The 12,668-nt window shown below is 36.9% G+C and overlaps 1 pseudogene; it reads right to left on the bottom strand.

Moving 5' to 3' along the window:
• Positions 1 to 464: 464 nt before the first annotated feature.
• LOC129259976 (extracellular serine proteinase-like) lies at positions 465 to 12,101 on the bottom strand (annotated as a pseudogene).
• Positions 12,102 to 12,668: the final 567 nt, after the last annotated feature.

The following is a 12,668-nucleotide window of genomic DNA, read 5'->3' as shown; positions in this document are numbered from 1 at the left end:
GTATCAAATTTGATATATTCATGATGTCAAACACTATGAACTTTATCATGTTTATGAAGACAATTAAGAGTAACGAGCGCCCAATAATTACGTACAGATGAGAGCACTCTTTGAATACACCAAGACCAGGAAATTTGAATGCATGATAGTGTTGGTTAGTGCATATATTTTTTCTTTCATATTTTACATTAAATAATATACATAATCATCGCAAAATATTTTGAAGTATTTTCATTGTGATATCCGTATAGACATTGAGTAACGTAGTTGCATATCTTTCGCTGCTAGGGGAAACACAATATATAATACATGTTTGATAAAGGAGGCATTAAACGAACTTTGTTCATATTAAGATATTGTTTCATATCTTTGATTGTTTACATATTAAACATCCACGTGGGGTTAATGATATGACGTCTCAGAACAAAATAAACAACAAGCAACAACAACAACAACAAAAACCTGCTCTATCATAACAAGTTTTGGACATGATTTATTCGTTTACTAAAGAAATGTATTTTAAATATATTTGTCGAGTTATTGATAAAAAAAAAAGAAAGACGTTGTTTTCATATATAAAAATACGAACGCAGGCCCCTTTGATCCGAAGTCTTGAGGAACATTATTTTTAAAGAGATGGGGTGGTCATTCATAATACATCATATTAATTACAAGGTTCACTAGTCATAATCAACAAAGAGGCTCGCAAGTCTTAAAGAATATAAACTATCATTTATATTCTTTAACAGTAGCGCAATGAGCCAAAAAATTTGAGGCGACCAGAAATGGCGTTTTAGGCATTTTTTAAAGCTGCGATCCTGAGAAGCAAGCGAGCGAAAATTTCGAAATTTTTATTACAAAAGTCAATTTTTTTTTTGGGGGGGGGGGGCAAGCGCCCAAGCCCCCTCATCTGTTAGCCACTGTTCATTAATATAAATGTCACTATAATCACAAGTCACAATCGAATTACAGGGTGTCTCGAGTATAATGACATACAATGACAACTAGTCATAATGGCTAAAGAGAGTCGTTATTCACAATGGGAGAAGAGGGTCGGTAGTTATCATTGAAAAAGAAGATCGCCAGTCAAAATGAGAAAAAAATATACATTCTGCTACTACTAGTACTACTACTACTACTACTACTAATACTACCACTACTACTACTACTATCGATATCATTATGTCATTTGTATATTAATTATTGTAATTATAATCATAATCACTATTTTCATCATAGTTATCACCACCATCGCCAGTAACACACAAGTTAAGTTCATTTCTATCAATCCAAACCAATCCCCTTGATACAATGGACTATTCCTTTCTTTTATTCACACTTTCATGACTTTCATCGCGTTTACTTCAGATAAAGAAGTAGATTTGGTGAATAAAACTCGTTGTCATAGATGATGTTCTTAGTAGCGTCTCGGAGAAGATGCTTAATTACGTCAGAGGTAGGAACTCCGTTACCGAGAAGAATGGCGGCAACACCTAATGAAAAATCAATAAATAAAGATAAGAGTTTCGAAAAAAAAGTAAATGAAACATGAAAAATACAAAAATCAACTCTCTAAGTATAATATGGAAACTAAAGGAAGCAAACACCAAATTTGAATTAACGTGGCGGATAGAGAAGAAGTCTAACACTAACCTAAGAAAGAGTGGGCTCTGCAATCTCTGCCTAGAAGAGAAATATATAATTATCACCAACAACAAAGAGTGCCTCAACAAAAGGTCAGAAGTAATCTCAAAGTGCCGCCACAGACATCGGCAAAGACCCCCCAGAAAACCAATCAGGTGTGACGACCCATCGCAGCACGCAGGCACAACCAAGTCGTCAAATCATCAGTCTGCCTGAAGATCGCCGAAAGCGTGAAACCGACGGTAGAAGACCGAACTGACCAAGGTATGAAAATATATATTGCTCTCATGCTCTGCCCCGGCATTGGGCACTTTTGGAAACCTCAATCAATCCCATACCAAGTGGATATATATATATATATATATATGTAATATAGAGGGTGTGCGCGTGAGGTTGTGCGAGGGTGTGTGTGTGTGTGTGGGGAGTGTGGGTGTGTGTGTGTGTTATTGTTCTATCCAATGGAGTTGTACCGGTAGCGTGGGTATCAGAATGCAATATCTAATCAGCGTTAAAGAGTAATTAGTTAAAGGACAAGTCCACTCCAACAAAAAGTTGATTCGAATAAAAAGAGAAAAATCCAACAAGCATAACACTGAAAATTTCATCAAAATCGGATGTAAGATAAGAAAGTTATGACATTTTAAAGTTTCACTTAATTTCACAAAACAAATTTTCTCCCTGTTGTCGTGTTAAACAAAGATTAACTCCTCCCTGAACATGTGCATTTCGCATTGTTTAATTCTATATGGTTCAATCAAGTTGGTCCTTATTGCCAAATCTGTAAAAAATGAAATATTGTATAATTCAAACAATAAAAACAAAAGAAATAGTGAGTGAGGGACATCATCGACTGTCTCATTTGCATGCCACTGAGTTGTGCATATCACTGTTTTGTGAAAAATAAGCGAAACTTTAATATGTCATAACTTTCTTATTTTACATCCGATTTTGATGATATTTTCAGCATAATGCTTGTTTGATTTTTCTCTTTTTATTCATATCAATATTTTTCTGGGGTGGACTTGTCCTTTAAATGGGTTTATCGATTAAAGAGGGGGGTATAACGTCGAACAGTTCGAGAAATAAGAAGTACGCTCTAAACGCCCATTTAAGGGGAGCGTTAGAAACAACATGACTTCCATTATATGTGGTATAATGTTGTAAAGATAAGTTAAATAATATAGTGTATTTTGATATCAAATATAGCTGGTATTATATTATCGTAATCATACTTACAATACGAGTGCAGGAAGCCAACTCTTTTCAGGACAATAAATCATATATTTAACTCGCGCGAATCATCTAATTGGGGCTAATTATATTCTTAATCTTCTAAGTCAAATAATGCTAGAGAGTACTTAATTCCAGTAATTAGGACTCAACATTTATGAAAGATCAGAGCTTCAGCGTTTGGGACGGGGAACCAACTCCTTCGTTGTGCGTGCTCATATTCTCGCATCCAAGCTACATGTACTTCGAAAGTAGGCATATCATAGTTTATGAATATAATATGAGATATTCATCTCAGATTCAAGGCAGAGAGCAGAAGGAAACTAACTAATAATAGCAGTCCACTTGAATAGCGGGTAATGCATAATTGGAACAGCGTCTCTACGCGCTTTAAAGATATATATGTCCATAAGCAAGGATCAATGTATGCGCTCTCTCAACTCCCCGGGAAACATTCCAGTAAGAATGCATCAAAACCCAATTGCAAGGCATAGTGCATAAGCTTTCGCTTCCTGCCTGGTATCCATTTAACACCTGGGTGGAGAGAGAGAGAGAGAGACAAAGTGTGGATAGACGCCTTGCCAAAGGACGCTAGGTCGTGGTGGGATTCGAACGCACGACCCGTTGATTATATAGCGAGAGTCAGAACCGCTACACAACTCTCCCTAGCGATTTAAACTCATAGGCCTACCTGGCTATCGAGCGCAAGAATAGTTAAATGATTCAGATTCTAAATTTAAAAAAATAAGAGACCTGACATCATCAGCCCCATGATTGCATATCCATCATTATCTTGACGATATCGAAATAATGCATAATTTTAGAAAAACCTTTAAATATTTTTTTATACTATCTTCATGAAATCTTTCATGTTTAGCTTGTTCGATTTCACTCTATTTATTCAAATAGAGTAAAGGTATTGTTTCAGCATCTCTTAGGTCGACATTTTGGACGTAGGACATTAAAATGTAGTATAAAATGGCGCTCACCAGCAACATGAGGGGCAGACATACTGGTACCATCGTATACAGCATAGGCATCATCGGAGGCAGGATGGGCACTTATGATAGCCACACCGGGTGCGAAGAGGTCTACGTAAGACCCATAGTTAGAAAAATCCGCCCTGTAGTCGTTACGGTCAGTAGCCCCAACGGAGATCGCCTGTCATTGGAGAAATGGAAACAATAACACAGTTTTCACCCGTTATATGTTATATTAGTCATGACTTTATCAAGAAATCAATTGCTTTTCATCTGTTACATAAGAATGATGTTACTATCGTGGCTTTATCATGGAATAAATAACTTATTGACCATTATTTTCAAATAAATATTTTAAGCATCCCATTGATACATTTTATAAATCACGCATCGTCTGCATGTGAATCGCACGTGATATCGCTTATTTTGTATAACCACTGACTTTATAAATAGGGCGGCTGGAATAAATATATTAATAAATAAATAAATAAATAAATGAATAAATAAATACACGACCAACTCGAAGACTAGAAAAATAAGGAGAAAAATAAATGAAAGCAAAGAAAATAGGAAACTATGATATTTTTCGATAAGTTATTATGTCAAAATTTATCAAAAACAATTATCACAAAATTTTGTTTCTTGAGGTAAAAATTTGTGCAAGCTCGCTTTTCGCTCGGTAGCGACTTATCAGACATTTTGCTCCCATATGCCAAGTTGCATTTACTCAACATATTTGGATCATTAAGCCACTGCATGACTATATTAATGGATTGATAACTCGACGGTCATAATTTTCATGATACCAGTAATAACTTTATGCATCGTTCGCGTTTAGATAAATGATGTTCCTTCTTCTGAGTATAATGCACAAAGGTACGTAATCAAGAATCATATTGTGTATCCAATAATTTTCTTTAAGTCTTTTTGTACAAGAAAGTCATTTATATTCAAGATAGCGATGCGTCAAGGAAATGTCGCTTCGTTGAAACTGGTCTGTGTCTCGCTGTAACGCCAATATAAGAATTATCGAATTCATGCACATGTCTATGACAGTTATGATTGACACATCCTATGTCAAAGAAATGACATTAAGCCGTTTTCTGCAATCCAGTTTAACTTAGACTATGGTGGTACAACGGTTTCTATGACATTTTCTCCGGCGAAAGTTGCTCCGATGGAAAATCGGCACGTTAAGCCAAACATAGAACCTAACCTTCAAACCTAAATAAACCCCATACTTACCTTTACATTATTCTGAACAAAAAAACACTATCGTAACTCTAAATAAGACCTGTGCAAACGTCTTGTCACCGGCCCGACTCTATGCTAATATCATGTGACGCCAAAAGTGTAATTTTGTCCTAGCATTGTATGTTTCTTATATTTACTGTTGTCCTCCCTCTTTCTTAAATTGTGAAGACAAGACAAATGTCATATTTCTCATATCCAGACAGTTATGTAGGATATTGGTATTAAACGAGCTCATTTTGAATAAATAGACATTATCTGCTGTCATAAACTTGTGTCAAAATTGGCTATCCAGACCAGAGTTCCAATTTAATAAACCAGAATTCAGACTACGGACCATAAGGGAGTCCTCGCTTCCACAATCCAAGACCGATTCAAGAACATAGAAAACTTATTATAAATGCCCTTCATGACAAAGCACAACACAAGAAATCTTTGTCGAAACTGGACTATTAAAACCACGGCAATGTCGTCCTGGACACTGGACAAACGGCAAGTTTGTCCATTTGCAATTTTTCGTCATCTCCTAATCTTACTACGAAAACTGCTGTCCTGGGTCACCAATATTCGGCAAAAGACTTCCCAGCTGTTCTTTGTCATTGACGGACACTTTTCAATACATTTACTGGTTATAGAATCCGTCCCCGTTGCAGCTGCTAAAAATCTGTATCGACACTGCAAAAACTCCGGTGTTGATTTAACACCAGCCCTGAATCTATATATATTATGTCCACACCAGGAAAGTATTGAAACAACACCAGTTTGGAATCAAACAAATGCTGTTTTAATACTAATTGGTGTTGTATAAAGACCTATCTGGTGTTAGACCAAAACGAAACTGGTGTTGTTTGACACTTCTCTCGTGTGGACATATATAGATTCCGGGCTGGTGTTAAATCAACACCGGAGTGTTTGCAGTAGACGCCCCTCTAACACGGATGTAAATATTCAATCACAACCTTTGGTTCACGAGCAGGGGTGTTGACGCTGGCGTCATCGTCTTGGTTCCCAGCTGCTACCACCGAAACGATGCCTGCATCAACCGCATGAGCGACGGCATCATCGACGGACTGATCCGCTAAGAAACGCCACGACATCGACATGACGGCAGGGTAGGTGGTAGTTTGAATAACCGATTCAATAGCTGTGGTTATGAAAGATATTACGGCTGGTTAGGAAAAGAAATCATAATATATATGTTGGAAAGGGATTATTGCTGAATAAACTTAGGACTTTACCGAGTGCACTGCAAAAACTCCGGTGTTGATTTAACACAAGCCCGGAATCTATATATGTCCACACCAGTTTGGAATCAAACCGATGCTGTTTTAATACTAATTGGTGTTGTATAAACACCTATCTGATGTTAGACCAAAACCAAACTGGTGTTGTTTCACATCTCTCTGGGGTGGACATATATAGATTCCAGGCTGGTGTTAAATCAACACCGGAGTTTCTGCAGTGTGATTTAGTCATTAGGAAGAAGAATGTAGGCATCATTCTCATTGGAAACATTCACAAAATGGTGTATAAATATGAGAACTAGGAAAGGGCCAAGACACAAAGAAGTACGAGAGTCGTTTTCTTTTCATCAACAACCATTCTGATGAAGGGTTAGAATTAAATCAAATCAAACAACAAAAATACTAAAAGCTTTGGACTAATTCCCGACATGGTCGATGCCAAGAGGTTGTGGTATATACATACCTGCTATAGCATCTGATTTCTCGCCCCTGCCGTTACAACCGAAAATTCGATGAGAAACTATTTTGGCTTTTCTTGCGATTCCTTGGAATCTTCCTGCTATTATAATAGTACCGGTACAGTGAGTACCATGACCAAGACAGTCGAACCCCTAATGGCAAGATCAATTTGAGCAATGAAATGGAGAATATCAATTATTGTGCCTAACATGATAATTCATTTAATGCATATATTCATTCGTTCTTCCATCCATCCATTCATTCCTTCAATCATTAATCCAGTCACTCATTCACACAAAAATTCAATCACTTATCCTCTATTTACTTATCATTTACAATGTTTGTCTATATTTGATTGAATAATATCTACTTACTTCTTTATTGCTAAATTCATTAAATCATCATTTATGTATGCATTACATCAATGACTGCATCTTCTTCGTGAGCAATACCACCTTAATGCCTACTTTGAGTCTGATAAGTATTTTTCATTCAGTGAAAACTATTATGAAAAAGACAGGACTTACTTATCGTTTAAAGTTATCTAGCCGAGTTCTCTTTTGAAGAGAATGAATATACATCGACTTACGACGTACGGAAGATTTAACATGAAATCGACTTGTCTTGCCGGCGAGAGGGTTATGCCAGGTTTGCCAAGTCGATTTATGAAAAGTTGTATTCAAACTTGACGAAAAAATTTTTCTCGCTAAAACGCTAAAACGCTAACTGAACAAATCAATGGCACTTTAAACTTCCATAGTATCTGGTGTTGATTTAACACCAGCCCGGAATCTATATAGGTATGTCAACACCAGAGAAGTGTTAAACAACACCAGTTTCGTTTTGGTCTAACACCAGATAGGTGTTTATACAACCCCAATTAGTATCAAAACAACATCGGTTTGATTCCAAACTGGTGTTGTTTCAATACTTCTCTGGTGTGGACTTATATAGATCCGAGCTGGTGTTAAATCATCAACACCGGAGTTTTTGCAGTGTACATAGAATACAATGATGATCATGACAGGAACCATCCCCGGGGATCGACTCACGTTCCAACCATCGTCCAAGAAGTCTTCACCATAGCTGGCTCGACCTTCGAATTCTTGATGGGAGACCCGTATACCGGTATCTATACATGTATCGTCACACCCTCTCCGTCACCTTTGTGCCATGCAAAGACAGATCACAGAAGACATGCATGAATAATAAATCAAAATGGTCCGAACTCGGGTTAAATTCAAACTCTGATCTTAAGTTATGGTTTTTAACTATGGATAGCCAATTATGACACAAATCTCTAACAAAAATGTTCAATTTATCAGCATACTGACATTCAAATAGTTTTCGAATGTCTAGGAATATAAATATCAAAAATTTAGTTTTCTTCACCATGAAATAAACGAAATTTTTACAATTTTGGTTTCCATTAATTTTAGCACAGGGTAAGACCTGACCTCAGAATATGTTCCAATATGTTTAATCCAGCGTATGCTCTTCATTTCTAGAAAAAAAGTATTTTCTTGGGCCTACTTCTTGAGGTCAAACAAACAAAACAAAACAAAGCAAAGCAACAAAAAAACGCGACGATTATTCGAAACCCTTTGTCACTTGTTAAGACTTTTTGGGGAACATTTCTTTGAAGAAAGGATGTTTATCCACAAGCCTATACGTTAATCATAGTTACATTAATCCAACCATACCTTCGATGCTGAAAGTGCCATCGAGTGGCAAGTTGCGCTGGTCAATGCGATCAAGACCCCATGATAACGACGATGAGAATGTCGATGACGGCGAGAACGACGATGAAGACGACGATGAAGGAGAACCTTCAACTTCACCAAACGTATCAGGTTCCATGTATTTTACGACAGGCAACTGCAATATCTTGAAGAAAAATGTGACAATCATTGAAATAGTAAGTCTTCTTGTTGTACATGACCAAGTGATATGTGACTCTTCAAACAGAGCATAACAAACATGATAAACAAGGATTGATTCTTCTCTCTGAGGCCCGTTGCATAAAACTGACGCCATAAAAAACTCTGGCAAATAAACAAAAACACTGACATACAAAATTATGCCATTGAAAATGTTTTTATATGGCAAAAGTTTTATGCAACGGGCTTGATGATGTTATTACTTGATAACTTGATTCATACCAGTACTTGTAAACAGACGGAGTAGAAAGCGTGAGTAAAGAGAACGGACAGTCCGGATGAAGGACTTTCTCTGAAACCTTTCGGATTGAGAACCAAAAGGATGGACGGTCCCTGGGACTGAGAGCCAATTAGAAAGACGTTTCCAATGACCGATATGTGTAAGAGCCTGATACTAGCTGAGACATGTGATACAGACACAGATTGGACCTGAGACTCAGATCCAATGAGAAAGAAATACGTTTCCAAAGATCGAGATGTCATAGAGCCTGATACTAGTTGAGAAATATGATACAGACACAGATTGGCCCTGAGACTAAGATCCGATGAGAAAGACGTTTCCAAAGACCGACATGTCTAAGGGCCTGATACTAGTTGAGACATGTGATACAGACACAGATTGGCCCTGAGACTCAGATCCGATGAGAAAGATGTTTACAAAGAGCGTTATGTCTAAGAGCCTGATACTAGTTGAGGCATGTGAAACAGACACAGATTGGCCCTGAGACTCAGATCCGATGAGAAAGATGTTAACAAAGACCGAGATGTCTAAGAGCCTGATAGGCCTACTAGCTGAGACATGTGATACAGACACATATTGGCCCTGATACTCAGATCCGATGAGAAAGACGTTTCCAAAGACCGAGATGTCTAACAGCCTGATACTAGCTGAGACATGTGATACAGACACAGATTGGCCCTGAGACTCAGATCCGATGAGAAAGACGTTTACAGAGAACGAGACGTCTCTCAGACGTCTCGGTCCATGTTCCAAGTACAGGCTCTTGCCTGATACTAGTTGAGACATGTGATACAGACACATATTGGCCTTGAGACTATGACCCGATGAGAAAGATGTTTCCAAGGACCGATACGTGTAACAGCCTGATACCAGTTGAGACATGTGATACAGACACAGACTGGCCCTGAGACTCAGATCCGATGAGAAAGACGTTTCCAAAGACCGAGATGTCCAATAGCCTGGTAATATCTGAGAGAGTTCCTGGGACAGAAATACCTGAGTTTGAGATCCGATGAGAAAGATGTTTCCAATGATGGGGATGTCCGAGAGCCTGCTAATACCCAAGACAGGCCCATCCATGAGAGGCTTGTCTCTGAGAATGGACGTCGGTGAACTGAACGCTTTCCGGGACAGAATATCAATGGACGTGATATTATAACGTTGGACGGACAGTCCAGGAGATGGAGAGTCGAGACAAATGGTGAGACCAAGAGCTATTCAGACAGATGTTCCCCGTGACTGAGAATGAATGAGCGTGATATACTGGCCACTAGTCGTCGACTGGCAGGCAGTTTGTGTTAGACAATCCATGATAATCGATGTGATACAAACACAGATTGGCCCTGGAATGTCTCAACTAGTATCAGGCTCTTAGACGTCTCGGTCTTTGTAAACGTCATATAAGCAGTGTCTTTTAAAAAAATGTGCTGGAAGTTGAATGTGAAGGTCTGTTACAAAATCCTTAATTCGGCTATTTTGTTGTATTAAGAAACATAAAAAAAATCAAATCTACTCCGAGATTGAAGGCCATCTAAGCAGTCAATAATTATTGATGCATTAAAAAGATCAAACTGAATCTTCAACATATTCAATGCCGAATTTAAGTTTGATTCGACATGAATCATTCCAGAACAATGGATGGAAGAATCCAAGAATGCGAGGAATACAAATGAGAAGAAACTAGAAAGAAGATAAATAAGGATGGGAACAAGCAAAAGAATATAATATAGAAGATCGAGAGAACAAAATTGAAAATAGAATAAAATTAAGAACGAGGAGGAGGGGAGGACGTGTATTTTTTTTAATACGGCGCCCTTTAGCTGCTATAAAAATCAAATTGCTTACCCTTTCTGCCACATCTTCCGACATCTCTGCAGCAAAACCATTGAGTGCTTTGTAATATTTCCTTAAAACGGAAAACTTCTCCGAGCGAGAAACCATCTTCTGCTTTATTCGGTTGATTACAGTGTCCAGCATCACGTCATCCTGAGAAAAATAGTTTTAAAAAATGATAAAATGTGTTAACATAATGATTCTGGCATTGTTAAAAGTTAAAACATTGACAACATTACAATATTTCAATGATAATTAACAAATATATGAAATGAGTTTTCAAACATTATTTTTGAATTTGGTAGATTTGAATGAAATTTGCCTGCATGGTCAATCATATTAATCTATCTGCGTTTACAATCTGTCAATGATTTTACATCATTCTTCCCATCTGACATGTCTTATTTTGAAGGAACTACATGTAGTTGCAAAAGAGATAAATTTAGCTCAATATATACCTTGAAAGGGTCGTCCTTAAAACAAATCTGTCCTGACAAGTGATATTGCCGGAGTATGAACTACCCGGTGGTAACTTTGTTATTATTATGTTTCGTTTGTATATACATTTTGTTAGACAGGGGAAAAAATCATGCTCACAATGGCAGCACTAGAATTGTGGGGGGGTTTTGTGATAGTAACAACATTGCAATTTAATGAATTCTCATAGTCATAGGAAGAGAAATATATATCTTTAGATAAACTAAGAAATCAATTAATGTGCCTGACTTTGACATAATGCTATCAGTCTTTAAATGTTACAATGGAATAGAAGAATGATAAGTAATAGTCTAAGGCAAAATAAAATGGAAAAGAAGTGGTATCATTTAGTTACAGAAATGTTTTGATGGTGCGGGAATGCCCCTACACAATTATGAAATAATTTACATCCAATGTATGTTCGTTTGTCTATTTCATGCTAACATGGCTAATGTGTGAAAATCTTTGTCATGAGATTTCTGCCTCAAACGGTGTGATTGAGACCTAGGCTGTGATGATTTTTAACAATAATATATTTGTCACATTTGTTATCTACAGTGTGTCTGCAGATGAAAGATTCATCACATTGTATAATTATCTTGGATTTTATTATTCAAAATAAAATATTCTGTGAAAGGGGGTGGGTAACCAAATAAAAAATAATAAACAAAACAACAACAATAACAGCAACACTCTACTTACATTGAGGACTACGATGTATTTATCTGGGATAGTCTTTAATCTGCCGATAGCAACACACCCATGGCAATCCAGATTCGCATTTCGCAAGAAGTACTGTTTGACTGACCTGAAGAATTGAATTCGAAAACACGATATAAATTACTACTTTGTTTCCAATTTTTAACTAAGACTTCTTCTTAATAATCATCAATGGTACAGTGATTGCCAATACTTTTATTCAATTAATAAGTCCTCATACAACTTTAAAATGCGAAATAGACATATTTACCATGTTTACGAAGACGATATGAAGAGTTTGGTCCACTTTGGACCATTTCGAGAAAATCGTGCTTTTTTTATTCTCACTTATTGCAATATTCTTATGAGAACTAAATTGTTATGATGTACTACCCTTTCATGTAAACATAAAATTGGGTGTAAAAGAAAATTACCTGTCTTCATTTTTTTCTATATTTATTCAAAAATTATCATTAAGGACCTATCCCCTTTTGCAAGCAAATTGAAATGAATCAAATATCTTTAGAAATAAAGAGCTTTTTCTTTGCCACATTTATTCACGTTTTTAATGTTCTTTGGTATCATCAGAGCATGTAGGTCCATGATCAGAGCGACTAAAAATGTATAGGTTCTTTGTGGACCTAACCCCTTTTGCAACCAAATTGAAATG

This window comes from Lytechinus pictus, unplaced genomic scaffold (assembly GCF_037042905.1).
Source record: "Lytechinus pictus isolate F3 Inbred unplaced genomic scaffold, Lp3.0 scaffold_19, whole genome shotgun sequence".
Taxonomy (NCBI): Eukaryota; Metazoa; Echinodermata; class Echinoidea; order Temnopleuroida; family Toxopneustidae; genus Lytechinus; species Lytechinus pictus.
The sequence above is the reverse complement of the archived record's forward strand: the minus strand, read 5'-3'. Positions and strand labels throughout refer to the sequence as shown.